This window comes from Solanum verrucosum, unplaced genomic scaffold (assembly GCF_900185275.1).
Source record: "Solanum verrucosum unplaced genomic scaffold, falcon-dt-bn FXZP01000154.1, whole genome shotgun sequence".
NCBI classification, from domain to species: domain Eukaryota; kingdom Viridiplantae; phylum Streptophyta; class Magnoliopsida; order Solanales; family Solanaceae; genus Solanum; species Solanum verrucosum.
The window spans coordinates 1893859-1905935 of NW_026020217.1; the positions used below are offsets into that span (position 1 = coordinate 1893859).

Genomic DNA, 12077 nt, shown 5'->3' on the forward strand with positions numbered 1-12077 from the left:
AAAAAAATTGAATTATATAGACTTAAATTAAATATAGGTTAAATATAACAAAGTATCATTTAATTATCAAAAATGAATTTTATTATTCAAAGAAACTAAAAGAATATTTTCCATTTTATATGTGATCATTTGACTATTGACACGGTATTTAACCAAAAAGAATTGAAACTTTTGTTGTTCAAATAATTTTTAGATTTTTGTATAGCGGTAAATTATTTCATTAAAATTTGTAAGCATCCCTCGCTTCCAACCCGAAAGTTGCGAGTTCGAGTCATCAAGGGAGCAAAAGGGGTGGGAGCTCCTAGGGAGGGTAAAAAAAATAATCTATCTATATATAATAGGAGAGGAAAAAGTGTCTACCTGTCAACACCACAAAAATTATCTTTTTAAATAATTAAAATAAAATTAGATAATTAAATATAAATTATTTTAAAACATATTTAAAACTTAAATATGATTAAGTTTTTTTTGTGGTGCGCCACATGTCAGCACCACAAAAACAGTTTTTTTAAATAATTTGAAAAAAATACATTTACTGGCTTAATTAATAAATTATTATTTTATTTTAAAAATAATTTTAAATATAGAATGTAACGTGTGTGTCTGTGAGAGATTCCTTTTTTTTTGTGAATAAATATTTTAAATTAATTAAGCTTTATTATTTAAAATTAACATCTAATTATATATCTTCAAATTATAAACCCACGTTTGGAAGTTTCTTTTAAAATTCATCATTTATATAATATATATAATATCTATATATCTATATATCTATATAAAGGAGAGATGAATATAATTTATGAATTATCAAAAATGATTTAAAATCTAAAACTAAAAAAATAATTGCAAAACAAAAAAAAAAAAAAAAAAAAAAAAAAAAAAACCGAAAAAATACTAATTATCTAGAATAACGGTTGCATGTAGTTATCCACAATTTTCAAATTTACATACTTGCAGATATTTTTAAAAATTTGAATAAGAAGTCATGGATTCAATTCTATTAATCAGTTTGCAAAGTACCAATTTAATTCATAGGTTTTCTCAATGAAAATTTAGTAACCATAATTTGTCCCAAAGATTTGATGGGTTAACGTCAATAAGTATTGAATTTATCAGTTTTTTGTGTCCCACTTACTTTTCTTATTCTTACCCAATTCTAATCAGGTATCATTTGTCAAACCATTTTTTTATATACATTTATTTCAGCTTTTTTTTAGGGGGGGTGGGGGGTAGTTTTGTGTTTGTTCATTTCTATTCCGAATCAATATTTGAGATCTAAGGATATATATTTTGAATCATTACTTTTATTTATCTAATGTGATTATTATGTTTCATTGCTTAATTAAACAACATCATGTGTTACTTATACATAACATTAATAAATTCGAGGAACTATAGATAAATTAGCCGTCAAGGTCACATAAAAGTCTAAAAAATGATGTTTAGACCCATGATTGTGGATAAAACTTAATAACCATGATTATATTTGGTTCCATAAAAATTATTTTGAAAAAAAATAAATTCTCCTAGATTTCCCAAATTCAATATTTACGAGGCATTCTCATAATTTTTGATATTGGGTTAAGTTTTGTGTTGTTTTTTCCACGGGAATCATATGAATGTTCTGAGTTCATTTTTAAGGTAATTAGCTATGATTAAATAATAGAATATGATTGTATTTTCTACGACTTCAATAAGATATTGCATTTATGGTATAATATTTTTAATTGAAGGTGGATATACTAATTTTTTTCCTAAAATACTATCTGAAGTGATATTATAAGAGCACTTTTTGAAAATTTATAGTGGGAACTCTATGATTTAAAATTTATAAACATTGATACTAATATTAAGACAAGTAATGTTGATGAGAGAATATTGAAGGAAATGAACAAAAGAGTTATAAAAACCCACATATTTTGAAGGAATAATTTTCAAAAGTTACATATTTAAAAGACACGTTACAGTTTCAAACATAATAAAAAAATGTTTTTTTAAGTTATAGTTTAAAAAGATAAGTTAGAATTTAAAATTTACCATGATCGTTTAAGTGAACATGTATTCAGAAATATATTTATCAACTAATCGCACAAGGCCTGGGCATGTATACTAGTAAAGGAGAATAGCAGGCACCAGACCATCAACACGCGTACTTGTGCTGCCTGCTTATTAAAATTCGGTTCCTCTTGTTCATTTAACTTCATCCAATGAAAAAATGTGGGTTCCATTTAAAATTTAAATCGTAAACTTATTTTTTTAGGATCCTTCATAAAATGGGGCACATGAAAATATTTTGTGCTCTTTATATATTTATATTTGTAACACCTCGCAACTTTACTCTTAGAATTTGAATCGTTTGTCTTAAGTATGAGCTTAAATCGGGTGATGTACTACTTGCTCATGTGTTTTAAGGTCCGTTACCAAGTGTATCAAGGGTATCGTAAGTGATTTATGGTCATAATTAAGGGACCTCTAACACTAAGTCAAGTTCAAAGTCTTTCTATCGGCTAAGTTTTTCGCATCAGTTTACGCATGAGTCAAATTCAAATGATCATATCTTTCAGAGTTTCAGTATATAAAGAACTAGGTGAACCACAACCTATCAAATTAAAGATCTATGCGTCTTCTTTCCAATGCCACCAAGTTTGCATCAATTGAAGTTCGGAGTAAAAAGTTATGCCCTTTTTACTAGACAATGTCTTGCCACGCACCGGCCGCACGGCCGAGGCAATTTTCCGCGCAGGCGCGCGCCGAGGCAGTAGCTACTTCGTTTCTGCGCAGTTAGCTGTGCGCTTAAGGCGTTTTCCGCGCGGGCGTTTGAGGCTTTAATGACCATCCAAAAACATGATACACCTCCATAGTTCATAAAATTACCCTAGAAAGAAAAAATTTCAAGAAACTAACTTCCTCCAAGATTCATCTATCATCCAAGGTAAGATCTAACCACGAAACTTCTTAATTTCTTCATCTTAACACGAATTAATGACTCCTACTCATGAAAGTCAGAGATTTTTCAAGAAAGTTCCTCAAGAACTCATCTCCAAGGTTCAAGAAAGGTTTTGTTAGGCCTTCTTCTTCCAAGATCATTCTTTTCTTCGGTAATTGGAGCGATTAATGTATGTAAGACTTCTGTGAGGAATTCCTTTCATCCTCATATCCAAGATTTATCAATGTTCATGAATTAAATTCTATATTTAGGGTTATCAAACCCACTTTCAAGTTCACCCATAATCTTGACCCAAATTCTATGTTTTCTTTAAATTAATTATTCAAGATTAAAGATTCTTGACCTATGTACTTCCTTTTTTCATACTTAGTAATAAGGTTTTACATTGTTATCCTTGTGAGTTGTTGACATGACATTATTATGATTTCATGAAGCTTATATTTCAAAGCATGATTTTAGAGTCTATATGCTATTATGAAAATTAATTACAAATACTTATGAGTTATGCAAGTTAGAAAACTTTCTCATGATTTAAGTTGCATACATGACTTTGAAAGATAGATTTTAGAAAGATTTGAGCTTTGACTCACAGATTTGAGCTTGGTCTCGCCCTTTATTCAGACAGACATATAGCTTATCAAACTATGAGCATATTATACAAGTATATTATCTTTGGGAGTAGTATTGAGCACCGATATGGGGTAAGAGTTCAGACAACTCAAATTTCATAAATGTCACGACCCGAGTCTACACCCCGGATGCGACACGGCGTACTTGACCCCAAAGGGGGTCTCATACAAGCCTCATAGCATTTCATTGCACTCGATAATAGAAATCGTACAAAATTAAAACTTTATTTAAAACCATACAATCAAAATACTCATTTAAAACTCTTGAAAACACAGCGGAAGTCTATTGTCTCACATGGCCATCTAAAACCAACATCTGAAGCATAAGTAGGGACACAACCCTTTACAATCGAAAAGTCTAACAATAGTCTTTTACATGAAAAAAATGGAAACATCAAGTACTTGTCCTCGATCTATGAGGACATACCACTAAGTCTTGGAGAATTTCAAATCCAAGTCCTTGATCTAGAGAAAGCAACTCACTTGACGAAACCTACACTTGTAGTAAAACATGGAGAATAATGGGTTAGCACAATTAAGTACTAAGTATGATAGCCATGCAAAAACATGCTTAAAATGGACATTTTGTTTGAAAGTCAAGCTTTTATGTCATTTTGATAAAACTTCATGAATCATAAGTATAAGAGGCATAATATTCAAACATAACCAACAAACAAGTCATTTCATCACAATAGAGACATGATCAACATATAAGCCATTACCTTCACATTAAGCCTTCACCTCAAGTAACCCTCAAGCTATACCTTGTGCAATGTATGGATAGCGTCCCATACCACCATCCATACTAAAGTACCACATTAAGGTCACCAAAAGTGAACTTACCATTCAACCTTTTCATCTTCATACAATACTCATACATAAGAGACATAAACATTTCATAAGTCATATCATCACATAAGGACCATCACCTAAGACAACCCTAAGTAATACTTATGCAATATGCAAGTAGCATCCCATACTACTACTCACACTAAGTACTCCTTTGAAGTCACCATAGGCAAGGTACATTCATACTTATTAAGTCATAACAAGGAAGTAACTCATAATACAATCCAAGTATAGCATACGACATCTCATTTAAACATATATAAGAGTCAACATTCTTCATTATCTTTATTTAGGACACATTCATACATTAGCTGTTAAGACTTAGAGAACTCACTATGACCCTCTCAAAACCTACTCGCTTAATACATGGATAACATCTCATACTACCACCCACACTTCATAGAACTCATCAAGAAACGATAATGCACATCTCACATGATGGGAATAGGCATTAATCAACATAGACCATGAGAGCTAAATCATGGAATCCAATGTCGTATGACCCCACACCAAAGGAAGGTGTTCCACTTGCCTAAGGTGGAACTAGTAACATTTTAGCGTAGGTCGAAACCACTAGCTAATATCCTATGTGGGCACATAGTTATGGGATAGGAAGATGTTCATTGGAACCCTAACCTAAAATTGGGAGAGCTTCCATCTTACCATATCCATTCGGTGCTTTGCCTCCATTCCCATAGAGTATTTCATTTTCATTAACATTATTGTACTTGAGAGGAATGTCATAAGCCTATCGACCCAAAGTACATTATTACACATGAAAGGAATGTCATAAGCCTATCGATTCAAGGTACATTGACTCATTAGGAGAGGAATGCCACAAGCCTATCGATTCAAGAGTCGTCATTACATTACTTCATTTATGAAAAGAATGACATAAGTCTATCGATTCATATTCATCAAGTCAAGACACATTCATTATACAAGAAGATGATGTCTAAGCCGACCAATTCAAGATACACTCATTCACATTACTTTCATTTATACAAGAAAATGATGCCTAAACCTACCAATTTCAACATATACAATACATAGGAGAAAACCATTCACATTCCATCATCATTATTCATGAGTGTTAATTAAGAATATGCTTTCAATCACAACACTATTACATTCTAAACATGATCATTATGCATTCATTGAAATCACACACATATACTTTACATCATGATCCTACATAGATCATTCATATATAGGGGTACAAAGAAGATATCCATCAATTCAATACCACAATACACATAGTAAGTAAATACCTTCACCTTTCAAGTGGATCAATAGATCAAACACAATTCTACTTCAATATGTAATTTGATCATAACTTGCCTTTCAAGGGTCACAGATCACATTCACCCACACACCTTAGATCAATACAATTTGGCAAGAGCAATAACATAATTTCAACATTCTATATCCTTATACACATAAACAACTCACATACTTCATAATCAATCAAATCCCAATCACAAATCACAACTTAGGAATTTGGGGAAAAACATGGATTCTAAGAAGAAATCATATTAATTCATATTTAAATCCACAATTCGTTCATAAATCAATGCAATAAAGCCTTTGGAAATCATTTAGAATCGAACCTATGCATAGATTGAAAGCTAGGGTTTTTGGGTAAACATTGGATATTTGAAATCACTTTTGAAATTGGCTCCTTGAAAGAAACTAAGTCAAGGATGAAGACCACCATACCTTTTATGGAAGAATCCCACGAAAATCCCTTGAAAAACTTGAAGTCTTGACCTTGGAAGCTTGAAGTCGTCACCTCCAATGGAGGTTTCTAAAGAGAGAACTTTTGGAAGGGAGGGGAGGTTTTAATTTTGGGTTTTGAAATAATGAAGTATAAAATATGTTTTAATACTTTAAAAACCCTTAAAATACCATAAATAACTAATTAAAACTGTCCCCCAACCAAACTACACTGAACATAAATTTACCAAACCACCCCCACATTGGCCGAACCCTTGACAGCTTTTGCAGGGGTGAACCACGACCACCAAACCACGGACTGTGGTCTATATCACACCCCGTCCTGGTCAAGCGTGGTTTGGGGCTGTAGCTTGGTTTTGAAGGCCTTGACCTACAGATCAAGACCACGAGTCGTGGTTGGTCCTACTGGGCGTAGGTCCTATCCGTAGGTCCAACTTTTTGGACAAAGTCTTGGTTTCTTGGGGTCTTGGGGGTTAGGCTTTACGGTCCTCCTCAAGGACCCCTAGGGTGGTCCTTGGGGAGTCGTACCTTGACGTTTAACCCCTAAACCCTCAACCATAGTTCGGGACAACATTTTACACCCTTAAACCTCACAACAACTGTAAGACACACTAGTTAATTAGGCTCTAGTTTCACTTATTCATTTTATGGTTCGTTACAATAAACTACGTAGCCATCGTAGATAAGATCATACCATAAGATGGACAACTCCTCACCTACCTCAAGAAGGCTTTTTAGTGGATCCATTAGTACAATTGCGTTCTATACTCCGGCAAGGTATAGAGCGGCTCTGGCAACGTGGGTAAGACGTTGTATTATCACGAGGCTCATAGTGATGTTGGTCGGTTAGAGAAACTCCCCAGTAAAGTAAAGAGTATTATATATATATATATATATTCCAATTTAGCTCAGAATTTGATATTATGCATTATATTTGTGGAGTTTAAATGATTTTATCTCATATTTATGCTTTACTTTAGTTGAGTTATATTTCAATCTTTCAGTCCAATTGTTGTTTCACTCAGCCTTATTACATACTCGTACATTCAATGTACTAATGTTATTCGACCTGCATCGTCTTATGATGCAGATACAGGTGTTCAGGATCATCAACAGGCGCATCGTTGATATCAGCCAACTTCTTACCAATTTTTGGTGAGGCCTCTTTGCTTTCAGAGGACTCCAGTCATTTATCTGCTTTAATAGTTTTATTTAAGGTTGTCGTGGGTCTTTCCCAAAGCCTATCTAAGACAGTAGAGGCTTCATAGATGGACAATGTTAGAGGGTCTCTTGGTATTTATCTTCAGATATTTTGTTAAACTATTACTGTTTACATTCAGTATTCTCAGACAGTTCAGACAATGTTTGACTTAAATATTTTCTCTTCAGTTATTTAAAATTTAAAATGCTTGAGTAAGTCTTCCGCTAAGTAGTTAGCCAGGCCAAGGGTTCACTTGAGAATCAGAAATGGTTCTCGAGTGTTGGCCACGTCCAAGGTGTAGGCTCGAGGCGTGACAATATTTAACATGTTTATTTTTATTTTTTTTAAATTTTTTTATATATTTATAGTTGATTCCTGAATTATACACATGAAATACTAATATTTAAAACACATTAAAAATGAAAATGTATACGACTAAACACTTGAAATTATCAATATTAATAATCTTTATTCAATATTTATTCTACATTTAATGAGTTGATTTATTATTATACAAATATATACTACCTCCGTCCACTTTTAATTGTCATATTTTCTTTTTTTAAAGTCAAACAATAATAATTTTGACTAACATTTTACGATGTATTTTCATCATATTTATATGCAAAAAAAATGGAATTTATAGTCCTTTTCGTATAGTTTTTGCATTTCTATTTTTTTTGTTTAAAATATCGAATGAATGTAATCTAATTTAATTTTAAAAATTAATTAAATTGACTTTCGAAAAGTGCAACATAACAATTAAAAATGGACAGAGGGTGTATAATTTATTTTCAATTTAAAATTATCTTAAATAAATAATTTTATGAATAAATATTGGGCGGTACATAACACCAACTTCCCATTACTTAGTTTTTAAAGAAATTGAAATGTGGTGCATAAGAATGATGAGTTGCATAGAAATTTTTAAAAAGTGGGTTTAAAGAGCTTTGTGGGGACAAAATCTGGAGGATTGTCCCGTTAATGATAGGGCGGTGAGTCAGATTTGGATGTCTTCAAAAATCCACCTTATCCTCTTTACATATTAGAATGGAAAAAAATCTCTAAAATACTATTAAAGGGTATAAATTCAAATACTCATTTCGTTCTATTTTATGTGAAATTTTTTAGATTTTAATATTTAAATAATCTAATTTTTATCATAAGTTTTTTATAATTTTTTAAAAATATTTTAAATTATCAATTCTTGTGATTTATATATTTTTTATGTAATTTATAATTATATAAATCTAAAATTCTATATATAAATTTTCAATTAAACTTAAATTATTTAATTCATCAAAAATAAAAAGTATCACATAAATTAGGCGGAAAGCGAGTGAGTAATAATAGTGCTTATTATTATACACGTCAGTGATTATCCCCCCACACCCAGCCCTTCCCTATCCACTCACTCCTGAAAAGAAGGGTTGATCCTTGACCACAAATTTTAAAAAGCTATAAATTATATATATCTGTTTCCTCAGGTGAAGTTTGCTAGAAATTACGTATTAAGAAAAATTTATTCTTATTTTTCTTCAAATAATTTGGTGATATTAATTGTGATGGAAGGAGGAAAGGCAGTGGGTCCAATTAGTGAAGTGGAATGGGTGGTTGTGAATAGTATTTCCGATGATTTCTCTGAATCAAATTCTTCTTCTTCTTCTTCTATAGACATGGTAGATGATGATATATCGTCTTCTTTTGGGCCTTTGTATGAATTGTCTCAACTCATGGCTCAACTTCCCATCAAGTAAGTTCTATGTGTTCTTCATCCCCTTACCTCTCTTTATTTTATTAAATTTATTTCTTCCTTCAAAAAATGAGAAAATATAAAATAGTAAGACGACGAGTATGAAGTATAGAGATGTTTGCCGTGGTGATAGGTTGTGGGCAACATCACTATTACTGAATAAATAAATAAATTTAGATCTGTATATTTTTTTAAAAAATATTGATAATTATGAATTAAAATGAAGCATTTTATTTGTATATTTTTTGTAATGAATAATCAAATATGTTATTGATGGCGGCTTGACACAAAAATGTCACTGTGGTGATTTTAGGTGGTGCTCCGGTGAGAATAGGGAAGACAAAGATAGAATAATCATTTTTCTTTAATGGCTTTTTGATAAATTTAGGCAATATAGTCATGAATTTTATGCATAAATAAGTCATAGGATTTTCACTAGAAGTTTTTTTTTTTCTTTTTTCTTTAATGGCTTTTTGATAAATTTAGGCAATATACTCATGATTTTCAATGAACTTGTAATATTTAATATTATACAATTGTCACTTGTAATTTAAATGAATTTTGCAATTTGCAGAAGAGGGTTATCAAAGTATTATGAAGGGAAGAGTCGTTCATTTGGGCGTTTGGGAAGTGTGATGAGCCTTCAAGATGTTGCAAAGGAAGGGAAGAGAATGAAGTCAAGTAAGAGCATTACATCATCATTTGCTCCAAAACCTACTATTAAAAAAAAGTCTTATTCAACAAAACATATCTTATGATCTAACTCTCCTATTTCTTTACAAACAAATTTCTAGTATTTAATTAATTAGGAAATTTACCAATACCATGAGTTGTAAATATTCAAAGGATAATGAGGGAAGAGCTTTGCACCCGTGTATTTCACTTTGCTTCCACTCCCTTGTTTCAATTTGTGTCCATTTTGATTAAGGTGAGGCAAGTTGCGGGGTTTATGGTGAATATAAATTTAATTTTAATTTTTCCTGTTATAAAAATGATAGAGCACTATTCACTAAATAAAATGTACAAATCTCAAGACAAATTCGTTATTTTTTATTCAAATTAGAAATAATTGAAAGTTTCTTCAAAGTTACTACAATATTTAAGATAGTAAATGAAAATAGTTCAATTAAAATTAATATAGTTCAATCTATTAAATCAATACAATTTAATGATAAAATGATTTTATATTTATAAAATTTATTTTTAGTATTAAACTTAGTGAAAAAAAAGAAAAATATTGAAAAATTTATGCGGAGTGGAGTGGGTTGAAAATAAAAAAAGTTGTTATGCTGAGTGGAGCGGTTAAAATGTATATGGGTTAATCTCAATCTGCCCTGCACGCCTGCCTCATTTTTAACTTTTTACATGTTATAAAAATGATAGAGCATTATTCAGTAAAGAATGTATAAATCTCACGATAAATTCATTATTTTTTATTCAAATTAAAATAATTGAAAGTTTCTTTTAAGTTACTAAAATATTTAAGATAGTAAATGAAAATAGTTTAATTAAAATTAAGATAGTTCAATCTATTAAATTAATACAACTTAATGATAAAATGATTTTATATTTATAAAATTTATTTTTAGTATTAAACTTAATGAAAAAAGAAAAATATTGAAAAATTTATGCGGAGTGGAGAGAGTTGAAAATGAAAAAAGTTATTATGCTGAGTGGAGCAGTTAAAATGTACTCCCTCCGTCCCATTTTATGTCACCTTTTTACTTTGCACTTGCATTAAGAAATGATTTAACTTTACCCTTTTACCCGTATTTAATGTTTTCTTAAGTCAGCTTTATTAATAATGACAAGATTAATTAACTATTCTATCAAGGATATAATAGGCAAAATATGGTAATTTATGCATAAATTTTATAAAATGACAAGTATTGTGGTCTAACTATTTATAGAAATGGATAACATATAAAATGGAACGGAGGAAGTATATGGGTCAATCTCAATCTGCCCTGCACCCGCGCTGCACTGCCTCATTTTTAACCTTTTACATGTTATAAAAATGATAGAGCACCATTCAGTAAAGAATGTGCAAATCTCACGACAAATTCGTTATTTTTATTCAAATTAAAAATAATTGAAAGTTTCTTTAAAGTTACTAAAATATTTAAGATGGTAAATAAAAATAGTTCAATCAAAATTAATATAGTTTTGACTTCTAAAAATGGAAATTTTAAATCGTTATCTATTAAATTAATACAACTTAATGATAAAATAATTTTATATTTATAAAATTTATTTTTAATATTAATTTCCTCATTTCCTCGTTTCATATTTTTTATCTTGATTTTCACTAAAAATGTAGTGAATAAAATTTGAATTTCCAACTTGTAAATGTGGAACATTTTAAACATTGAGTTACCATCAAATCTTTTTTTTTATTGAAAGGACTTGAATCAATACCTAAACTCTACCAATTCCAAAATTCATTATTGTGTTTAAAAATATACGGAAAAGGGCCTAAAGTATCCTTCAACTATGTGAATTGGTATAAAATTACCTTTTTTCTATCTTTCGGGCCTAAAATGTCATTGACGTCAATCTTTTGGCTCTATTTTGCGATCATTTTTAACAGACCAAATTTATTAATGACGTGTCACTATTTTATTCGTATGTAACTAATTAAAAACCCATAAACCCAGGCAAAAAAGTTTAACCCACATGTATTTATTGGAAATTGGACAATTCCTCTGTGACAATGTCAGTGACATCGAAAAATTTCTCAGGCAATAAATCAGGCAACTATATATGCCTCAGGATGTTGAAGAGAAGCAAAGATGGAAGTGTTGCAAGAAGCGGATTATTTTTATCAGCCTCTTGTGGCAACGGTGAGGACATTGAGGAGTTGTCTATTGATTTGAATCAAGAACCAAAAGAAGATGCCAACTTTTGTTGTCATCGAGAATTGGATGATCATGATAAAGTTCAAGTTGATGCTTTTCTAGA

The 12077-nt window shown here is 30.6% G+C and overlaps 1 protein-coding gene across 1 annotated transcript in view; it reads right to left on the reverse strand.

Moving 5' to 3' along the window:
- LOC125830831 (40S ribosomal protein S9-2) overlaps positions 1-12077 on the reverse strand; it is a 396173-nt gene that overhangs the window by 256802 nt on the left and 127294 nt on the right. The window lies entirely within an intron of this gene.